Source organism: Cupressus sempervirens, chromosome 1 (assembly GCF_028749045.1).
Source record: "Cupressus sempervirens isolate cs-2001-9-10 chromosome 1, ASM2874904v1, whole genome shotgun sequence".
In the NCBI taxonomy this organism is placed as follows: domain Eukaryota; kingdom Viridiplantae; phylum Streptophyta; class Pinopsida; order Cupressales; family Cupressaceae; genus Cupressus; species Cupressus sempervirens.
The window spans coordinates 566,979,642-566,990,948 of record NC_143118.1 but is presented as its reverse complement, the minus strand read 5'-3'; the positions used below and the strand labels follow the sequence as shown (position 1 = coordinate 566,990,948).

Sequence of the window (11,307 nt, the reverse complement as noted above, 5' to 3'; positions counted from 1 at the left end):
GAAATCGAATATACATAAAATACAATTATTGAAATATAATGAGTTAGTAATTTAATGTTGTTGCCTACACTAACAATTAATTGGCCAAATTAAAAATAAAATTCTATAAATTGATTTATTTATTGAAATATTAAAAAATAGATTTATTATTTTTTGTTGTTGGGAGGTTTAGGAACCCAATATAGACCCACGTGCACTTCTTCAGCTTAAAACCAACGACTGAGGTGCGTCTACACCGTCAAAACCAGATTCAATGAATGATGTTACAAACACTAAACATACTCCCCTAAAGCATGATGTGGATAAGAATGAGCATGGCTCCAGAATAAAGATCTTCATTAGTGCGTAATGAGAAAAGAGAAGTTTGACCCGCAACACTTCGATTGCATTTGTGGAACAAAGACCTCTTCTACCTCCTTTCTCCCTTCTCATGATGATCAATAAATGGCTGCAATAAATGACATTTAAGCATCTGTCCAAAGAAGACCCATAGAAGCTATTCCATCCGATTCACCTCAAAAACCAATTCTATATTAAAAAAACATGGTGGGTCTGTCAGCAATTGGAACAATTCCTCATAACAAATCATCACAAACCCGAACCAGTCATGTCCGCCGCCCAAAACCAACAGGCTCATCAGCCGCCTCACAAATAGTCTATCCTTCACATCTACACCTATAAACACCCACCCCCCTCCTCCTCATCTCAAACCACAGAAACCCATCAAATACAGGAAGCCATCAATGGAGGCGAAGGCGGTAGCATTAATCATAGTGGCGGTGACACTGGTGGCGCCGCTCCTATCCGCCGCTGAGAACTGCGGATCCCAAGCGGGCGGGGTGGCGTGCGGCGGAGGAGAGTGCTGCAGCAAGTGGGGGTGGTGCGGAACCACCGACGACCACTGCTTACCCGATCGGGGCTGCCAGAGCAACTGCCACGGCGGCGGTGGCGGTGGCGGTGGCGGAGGAGGAGGAGAGAAGGCGTATAACGTTCGATCGACTTACCACGAGTATTACCCGTAGAGGAACAACTGGAACTTGTACGCGGTGAGTGCGTACTGCTCGACGTGGGACGGAGAGAAGCCGCTGTGGTGGAGGCAGAAGTACGGCTGGACTGCCTTCTGCGGGCCTGTGGGGCCCAGAGGCCAGGCTTCCTGCGGGAAGTGCTTGCGGGTCACTAACCGCGAGACGGGCGCTCAGGCGACCGTCAGGATTGTTGATCAGTGCAGTAATGGCGGCCTGGATTTGGATATTAATGTGTTCAGGCAGTTGGATACGAATGGGCAGGGTAATGCGAGAGGACACCTCATGGTGGATTATGAGTTTGTGGGTTGTGGGGATGGACTGAATTTGGAGGTTATGTGATTAGATCAATTATGGGTGTCCCTCGGTGAATAATGTGTAGAGTGTTGTGGAAGTAGAGTATCCTTGTGTTTGGTAGTCTCAAGTGATTTCTTCTTGTTTCTCTTTGTTATTAAGTATTAATCTATTGATGAAAATTCTTGTTTCTCTTTATTAAGTACTAAAGTACTAATCTAGTATCTAAAGAAGCACTGGTTCTACGGATGAGTAGGTGTATTTTTAGGGCACTAGTCTCGTCTTAATTTGTCTCATGTTGGAGTGGGTTGCAAGGACACGACTGGATTGAAAAGAATAGTCATTTAGAATTGAGTGTTTCTTTCTTAGATTTTGTTGTGTAATTTTTATTTATTTTGAGTTTGTTATAAATACGTGGGTATGTTTAATTAGATTTTGTTATAAAGTGTTAAAATGGTTTATTAATGATATTTAAATGGTTCAGTTTGAGACGATGGATTCAATTGTATGGTTTATAAATATTTTTCTAGTTTAAGAAATCATTATTATTATTGTTATAAGGATTCAATTGTGTAGCTTTTTAGTTAAATTCATTGATCCATGTTTCATGAGTAGTGGCTCACTTGAACCCATCTCTCATGAGAATAAATTGAACACTAGCACCTATTGGATCTAGGTGATGCTCACAAAGGTGACTTTTTGGGAGGTCACCCATCTCAGTACTACAATTTCCTTTGTGAACGCTTAACTACGAAATTTCCTCTATGATAACGAAAATAAGTTAAATATTTTGTTTGGATGATCATTTTGATAGAGTTCTGAGTTTTTGTATATAGCATTGGCTTATATTTCTGGTATAAATTGAGTCAACTATTTGACCTATTTAACATAAGGTGCTCAAAATATCTTTAGTTAAATAGCCACCTAAAATGCATCTTTATAAAGAGAGATATAAAAATACCAAGTGCCTCCTTCTTAAGAGGATATTTTTACTCTGAAGTTTAGAAGTTTCCCTCAATATTGGCTTGAGAATGCTTTGTACTTAAATTATAGATTAAATTGTCTAAACAAATAATCACTTCGTCTATTTAAGAAAACATGACCACATTTCAAAGAAAACATTCTATAATTATTTTTGAAATTTATTATAATTGATTTATAATTATGATTTAAGTTGGGTCACATACTTAATTAGTACTCTGGAACACTTTTTAATAGATCATTTTTTTATTTTTCTAATTAATTTGTTAGTATGAATCCTTAAATTCTATAAGGATTTTTAAGCTTTTTCAAAACTTAAGAAAATAGTGGAAGAATATACAATGTATCCAAGTTTTCTACTTAAGTTATAGCTATATGAAATTGATTATCACGTATAGTAATAAATTAATAATGACATACACAGAAACTTATACTTTAAAATTAGATTTCAATTGTATCTATTGAAATATAAAATATTAAATTCTCTTAACATCTTTGTGTGAAAGCATCTACGAGTGGAAGAAATGAACTTTTTATTATTATTTTTATTTAATATTAATTTTAAATCAAAATAGCACTATTTTATACTTTTTAAATTATTAATAAATTTCCCTAAACAACCATTCTACCTCATCTTTGTGTTCCCTTACCAAATGCCTGTCCTATCCACTCCACTTAAAATGATTTGACTTCTCAGTGATACTATTGTGTCTCTCATCTTTTTCTGCTGTATTATTACTACCATAAATATTTTGAGCTCTAATAATGAACGTAAAAGTAAAATTAGCAGTAGCACCAATGGAGTTTTCACTTCGGAGGAAGTTTGCTCTTTAAAATTCATGAGTAAGTTGATGAAATGACGTTACAGAAGATGAGATGGTCCAAATTCATTGCATAAGCGATCATAAAATATAATTGCATCCACTTTCTTGTCAGACATTTTGTGTAAAGATAAGAAAACTAAAACGTACATCGTACCAAGGGGACACTTTCTTTTGTGTTTTGTTTTCTTTTAGAATGACATGCAAAATCATATAGAAAGTTAGCATAAGTTAATTTAGTATTGCAATCAATATCTTCTACTTATTAAGTAAATTAAAATAGATAATTTGAAATGTCATTCAAAGACTAATGTCATGTCTTCCCAATTCCCTCTATAGATATTAGAGTCTATTGTAAAGAAATTATTTATTTTTTAATTGAATTACAAATAATAATAAAATTATATTGTTAATTTAATAAATAAAATTAAATATTATTATCTATCTTATCAACACACTAATATTTTTGGTCATGTTACTTTTGTTTTAGTTATAAACAAAAATAGTACATTGTTCTTATCAACAGTGTCTTATCCTCGTTTCATACACTAATCTTTGTTTAAATTAATAGAAAAGAATGATATAATTCAAATTATTCTACTGAGAATACAAACGTCATGGAATCAAATATTTAAATAATGATTTGTGCATAAAAAATTCTAAATGCTATCCACACTACAATCAACCCTACTTCTTATGTATTTAACACCATGAATCTAATAATTAAAATATATATAAATTATTAATTGTAACTATTAAAGTTTTTAAATATTGTTCAAAATCTTAGAACATTTTAAATATTTTCATGTACTTTTGAAATCATGATCTAACTTCCCATATTAGTAAATTTCAAATGTTACCATGATAAAAATAAAAGTTAGAAAAACAATAAAAGCTGTGCTAAATTGAAAGAATGCTTAAACTTAGAATTGTATACAAAAAGTAAATTTACACTTAGATTCCTATTGATAACATTGAAAGTTTTAACTTAAAAAACACTAAATAAAATTATAAATATTCTATATTAAACAACTAAATCAAGTGTTCTATAGTTTGAAAATCTACTCTCATTTATGAATATTTAATTTGATAGCTAAATTGGAAATCTCATCAAAACAAATGCTTATTAATATGTTGGTCAATTGAAAATATATCTATACTATATAGTTTGACTTGTATATCCAAAAAATGGAATCCAGACAAATGAACTTATATCAATATGTAGAAAAAATATATCATAATTAATATAATTATAAATATTCTATATTAAAAAAATATTGAATATGATGAACATAAGAAAACTCTATGAGCAAGATTCTTAAGTTTGTTTACAGAGATAAACCTCAAATAACATTTTACTATTCAGAAAAATAAAATGTAAAAAGATTATTATTCCATTACGACACTATCTACTCAGCATTTTACTATTCAGAAAAACAACGAAGATTTCAACATGTTGAGTGAAATAAGAAACCAAAACTTTTAGTTAAGCACAATCATTCTCATTTAATATTTTTCTTGAGGTAAAATTAATTGTGCTCCAAACTATTTTATTTCTGAAAGGTTGTGTCATTAACCCTTATATTGGTAAATCAGATCTTCCTAGTGTTCTAGCCAGTTCTCGTAACTCTTCATGAAGTTGAATTCACTATCACCCTCTATTCAATTCACATTTATAGGTCACAAATAACTTTCAAAAAATAAAGTAAAAGATCTACAAGATTTTAAAAAAAAAGAAAAAAAATTAGATGCATTACCAATTTCCTAAATTTAAAAGTTATGCATTGAAAAGGCTTCACATCACAGGATAGCTTCATGGGTGATCTCCCTTCCTTTTATAAACAATTTCCCTTTCTAGATAGATTTCCAAAATATTTTGTTCTTCTTCTCTAGGACACAATTTTTTCATGCAAATTAGTTACTCAAACAAATGTCTCACATGCATGTCCAACGATAAACTGATGATCACTTGTACCAATCCCATTCTACCATATTCTAATTTTAAATTTGTTTGCAAGATATGAATTAATAAAGAAATATTTCCCAACATAAAAAATGAAGAATTCATATTAGTTTAATATTTTCTTCTCATTCAAAATGACCCCTCGCGTGAAATCCCAGGATTCTGCTTTACGTCCAACACAAAGTCAAGTCTTATTCTATTATATTGTTTAGAAAATTGTTGGTGATTAATTCCAATTGGCAGTTTTGTTTTGTTTCGACAGTGATTCACTGCCAATTTTGATAAAGTTTTGGTAGTGATTCTCTTCATGCTTAAGTGAAGATCCAATTGTTATTAATAGATCAATATCCTTCAGTTAGTTGATAACCCCAATCTTTCACCTTGAATTACTCTTATTCGGTGGAGTTAATTGTGTATGAATCATGTATTTTATATATTGATTTAACAATCAATGATCAATAGAATTTCATTCTTAATTTGCTCTATTTTTTTTGGATGAATTTTGTTCATTAGACTGGGGTTGTTAATGTGTTTCTATTTGTAATCACGAATTGAGATAAAGTTCCATTTTGGGGGAGATCAATGATGTCTAGTATATATTTCCATCCATCTATTGTCAAGCTAACCTCAAAAAATTACTTGTCTTAAAAAAGGGATAAAGGATCATTACATTAAACAAGATCTAATGCCCTATCTCCTTGGACACATTTATGAGCCAAGTGAGTATGAACGAAAAATTGCATGGTTTAAAAGTAATGTTATTGTCTATGGACTAATATGTCTTACTATTTCTAACGATATTTTATATGATATAGAGCACACAGAGTGCCCTTTCATTGCTTGGACAATCATCCAATAGTTGTATGGAGACATTGATTCTTCATCTGAAAGTGATGATTCTTTGGATAACCAAACTTCTATGGGTGATACTAAGATTTTAGCTGCCTCATCTTGTTGGAATTCTTTAGAATAACTGAGATAGGGGGGTGAATTAGTTATCCAAGGTCCAAATGTACAAATAAATCTTTTCTTATCTTAGTGAACCCATAAAACATTCATATTCATGCATGCATACAAATGGATATGTGAATACTTAAAACTTGCAGGTTATTGTCTAATGAAATTGTAGAAATGTAAACTATGAAACACAACACATTCATCAGCACACTTGACACAATGATTTAATGTGAAAATCCAATTTGGAAAAAACCACCAGTAACATGCTACTTCTTTTTCACTCTTTTGAAGTGATTCCCTGTTAAAGGTTACAATACACAGTGTTAAATGTGACCTAATTAAGGGATTTCAATCACCTTGTTAAAAGTGAGTCTTGTTAGAGGACTTTAGGACATTCACTTGGAATGCCACCCTATTAAAGGATTTACTAATGACTGTTAGGTCAACCTTAATCCAAATGATTTACCCTAGACTGATACAATTGTGAGAGAGTAACAATAGAGCTTTGATTTGACACACCTTACAACTTCTCTTATAGATTATAGATCTTTGTTCGTTCCTCTTTTCTGCTTGGCCTTTACACTTTGTAGTTCTAATAGCTTGTTCACCCTTCAAGCATTAATCTCCTTAAGCCTTCTTGCTTAGCATGTCATGCAAATTCTTCTCTTCGTCACTTGATGAAGCAAAACCCTTAATTCCTTCTCCTCCTTGGGTTCTTGCATATGAATCTTTTTCTTCATGACCAACCATTCCTATAAATAGGAAATTAAGATACTTTATCATTTTCCATCATCCAATTTAGGATTTTGACAAATTAGGTAGGATAGAATGTATCTACCCCATATCCTGTATCTCTTTTAGAAACTTCTTCCTAGAATCCATTTGAATTTGCCTCAAAAATAGTTTACATAAAATTCTATGTCACCAGCTCATCAATCTTATCTTCCTCAAGGTTCACAAGTTTCAAGAAAATAAACTTGTCAACTTATATTTGGCAAATCTATGATCTTTGTCATAATGCAACAGCTCAACATTATCAATCTTCTGACACTCGGTGCATACTATGTTGCTTGGCATCAACTATCTTGCTTGACATCCACTTGAATTTTCTTTTCACTTGGCTCCAATTGACTTTTATGCTCGGCTTGTACTAACTTTTCTTAGTACCTACTATCCACTCGGTCAAGTTTGGCAGATAAACTTTGTTTAACTTGTTCTTCTAAACTTTCTTAGTGTAGCCAACATTTTTAACCTTAAGTAGATCATCAATACATCATGCAATCATTGTCTTAACTAATCCTTGTATTTCATTACATAATCATAACTCAACCTTTCCTCTAGGTGCTTTTGTTAAATCTTGTTGATCAAATCCTCCTCATCAATCAACTAAGTGATAGTACTTGAATCTATAAAAAATTATCTTACCAGCAACAATGATTCGTAGGTTTGACATTCGTGACAAAACAATGATTGAAACACATAACAATCTCCCTCATAACAATCTTTCTAATCAATAATATTTTCAATCAAATTTCAACACATCTTGTATGAACACATCCTTTGTGGATGATCAATTTATTGATGACCTTGGTGCTTCTATTGTTTCTTCATAGATAAGAGTTGCTTCATTGAAAGCTTCCAATGTTTCTTTGCAATTGGATCATTTGTGTCTTTTGGATTTAGTTCATTGGGATAGATTTCTACCAGACATCATTTTTGTTCGTAGAATCCCTCATTTCAGATCTAGATGATAGCATTGGTTTTATTCATCTTCTCTTTGATGAAGGTGACTCTTCTTTAGTTGTTGTGAGGGAGCCTCCTAGCCCTCTTCTTCCTTTTCTACATGTTTATTCTTTACAGATTGAGATGAATTCGAATATATTTGTAGAACATTTCGAGGAGATATATTTTCCTTTTGAGTTGATAAATGTATCTTTTGATTATGCTATCCATTAGTTTCTAATAGATTCAAGCTATTTCAAGACCTACATGGAGACCATGGAGCAATTTTCAAAGGCTTCATATATTTTGAGATTTCTTCCTACATATTCCTTTCAGGATTGGGGAGACTTGATTCATACATCTTCAGCTTTGTTTCTTCCTAAAGGGAAGAATGTTGTTCAAAGATCACAAACCACCTTCTACACACAGTGTTGAGCATCTACCATTCACTACACACCATGGAGGGATCTATCTTCTCTTCCATTTCACTTTCTTGGAGATCTTCTCGAGGTCAAAGAAATTGTAGTATGGTAGTTTTATTTCTTTATTAGCATGTATCTTGGGGGGGAGGGGGTTTGTTTTCCCTATTTCCTCCTTATATTTCTCTTTTCTCCATGTTTAAATTAAGGGGGGGTGTTGGTGATTAATTCCAACTGGCAATTCTGTTTAGTTTTGATGGTGATTCACTAGCAATTTTGATAAGTTTTGGTGATGATTATCTTCAGCATAACTAAAGATGCAATTGTTATTAACAGATCAATATCCTTCAGTTAGCTGATACCCCAATCTTTCACCCTAAATTACTCTTATTCAATGGAGTTAATTGTGTATAAATCATGCATTTTATATATTGATTTAACAATCAATGATCAATGGAATTGCATTCTTAATTTTCTCTAATTCTTTCTATTTCTGTAATTCGTATCTTTTTCTTTCAGCAAGATTCTTCATTTATTTTTTAGATTGGTTGTAAAATCTTACAAAAATTGCTTGAATACTAGAAATAGAACAAGAGTAATGCCAAAAGCAATAATTTTGTGGGAAAGGAAAGTAGTTACATATACATTAAGAAGTATTGGGTATTCCAATTTTTGCTTGAAGAAAATCCAAGAAAGATTGACAAGAAGACATATTGCAAGTTATATAAAGTACATAATATGTAAGAGAGATTGAATTTTCATATCACTGAAGGAAAAGTGACAACTGTGGGGATTTGGAAATCACAAATTGAAGTATGAAGAGGTTTTCAATATTTTTAGAAGAGTCTTGCTAATCTATTTTATCAAGGTATCAATAATTTGGGGAAGAAGGTGAAAGAGAGGCAAATTGTAGCACTTGGAAGTCTTATTTGTTTATTTATGGTACTAGACATAGATTGCAATAATATCTACTGTGGAGGCAAGCAAGATATTGTCACTTGGAAAGTTATTTTTGTTTTTACATCTTGTTCGGTCCTTGTCAACAACATCGTATTGAAATCAGACAATATTACTTTACATTTGTTGAATAATTACTGCTATTATTCTCTGTAAATCTCACTTAACTCTAGATGACAATGCTTCAAATAAAAGAATGACCTAATTTAAATCCAAAAAATAGGAGCACTATAATGAATTTCCATTTCACTTTCTAGCTTTCCTTGCATGATAAATCACTGCAGATTTTGAATTCAATAAACAATCTCATTGATCGACTTGCGAGTCATTCTCTTATGATGGATATTTAAATACACAACACCAATGGTTATCCAACTAGTTCAACAAGCTCTAGACCACATTAGAGCATCTACATGGCATTCAGTCTCATTTCTCACTTCCACTACCTCAACATGAATGTTCTCATGCTACTTCTTTTAATGCTAAAATTATAGACCATTCTACACTAATATTGGCTAGTGGTGGTGAGAATGATTGACTATTTCATCCCGTACGACATTTTTTGCTCATGATATCTGACCACCATGTGATCTACATAAGTAGATGTAAGCACACCATATCTGATATACATTATTCTCAAATTTCCTAGTAGGAGATTTGATTTAAAAATTTAACAGTATTACATTTTTTGTTTCTCGACATAAGACTATTGGATTTTCCAAACAATCTGGCCAATGTCTTTATAGGAGAGAAGCCTATCAGCCTAAAAATGTCAACTTGTTATTTTCACAATTCACAAAAAGATAATGTTTTTGAATTAAAAAAATTGTTGTTATTTTATATTACAAAATATGCACATTATGAAAGTACAAATGCTAAATTTTTTATAGAAATCCATTGCATATTTCATCTTTTGAAATTTGGTAAATGGTGCATTTGGTATGGAGGATAACTCTATTCAAGTTAATATGCATGTAGGGCCAATATATGTGATAGTACTAGGGGGGCTAGAATTCCACAACTTCATTACATGATATTTAACTGTTAGAAAGTAAAGTCCACTAAAATAACTGAGAGGGGGAGAGTGAATTAGTTATCCAACCTTATTAATCCTTAACCATGTGAACAATATGATCAACAACCATAGGAATATATACATACAAAATAACACTAGATATGTTAACTAGGGATCAAACTTGATCAGAGGGAAAACCCAAGTGGGGATGGTACCCACAAAATGATGTACTAATATACAAGTACCTTGTAAGAGGATGAAATTTGTTAGGAGGCAATGAAATAGTTTTAATACATATTAGTCTTTGTTAGGAGATTCCAATCCTGTTAGGAGTTGTAGAAGGCAGAAGGAACCATTGTCCAAACATTTTCAGCGGCAAGATCACCAAACTCACTGCCCAACTGATCTCTATATTATTCTTGAAAAATAATAGAAAATGAATGATCTTGAACTCCTTTGTCCTCTTGATCAGACCTATCCTCTTCCAATATCAATACTAGATCACCAACTTCACATCCAAATAATCCCCTTGATCACTTACACACATTTACTAACTTCACATATCACTTGCACAACTCACACTTTCTCACATGTCACACTTCACCATAAGGAAAATAACCTTCCTTTATATAACATCTTCAAACTAATTCCTTGAGTTTTTTTGAGGCTTTCCCAATGAATCATAATAGGATCTCATTAAGATATTACAAAACATTACTTCTTTTCATAATTACAAGTCATTGTCAGCTTACAGTCTTTACAACTTCTCACATGTACAACCTCTAACCTTGCACACTTGGTGACACCATAATTAGGTTATCTACTATTGTTGTCTAACTACGCTCATCACAACTTTATCCTAGTTAAGAGATACTTAATCAAACATCAAAAACCACTTATCAGATACTCTGCCTACACACTATCCTCTGTAATTCATGAAAAACTTCTACCTGTCTTTGATTCTCTATACATGTTGTTGTCCACTTCATCAAGACATAATGTTGAATACATCATTAATTGCATTTGAATTGGTCATCAATACACAATGCATACAACCTCATTCTTTGTCTACTATTCTACCAGTCTTCATAGAGACAATACTATGTTAACATCAATGAAAACACAATCATGAATGCAATATGTCAATCATGTACAT

The 11,307-nt window shown here is 32.3% G+C and overlaps 1 pseudogene across 1 annotated transcript; it reads left to right on the top strand.

The window, feature by feature from the left end:
- Positions 1–353: 353 nt before the first annotated feature.
- Positions 354–1,805, top strand: LOC149578693 (pro-hevein pseudogene; annotated as a pseudogene). Its single transcript, XR_016364745.1, has one exon. The product of XR_016364745.1 is annotated as a pro-hevein pseudogene (transcript).
- The last annotated feature ends 9,502 nt before the right edge of the window (positions 1,806–11,307 follow it).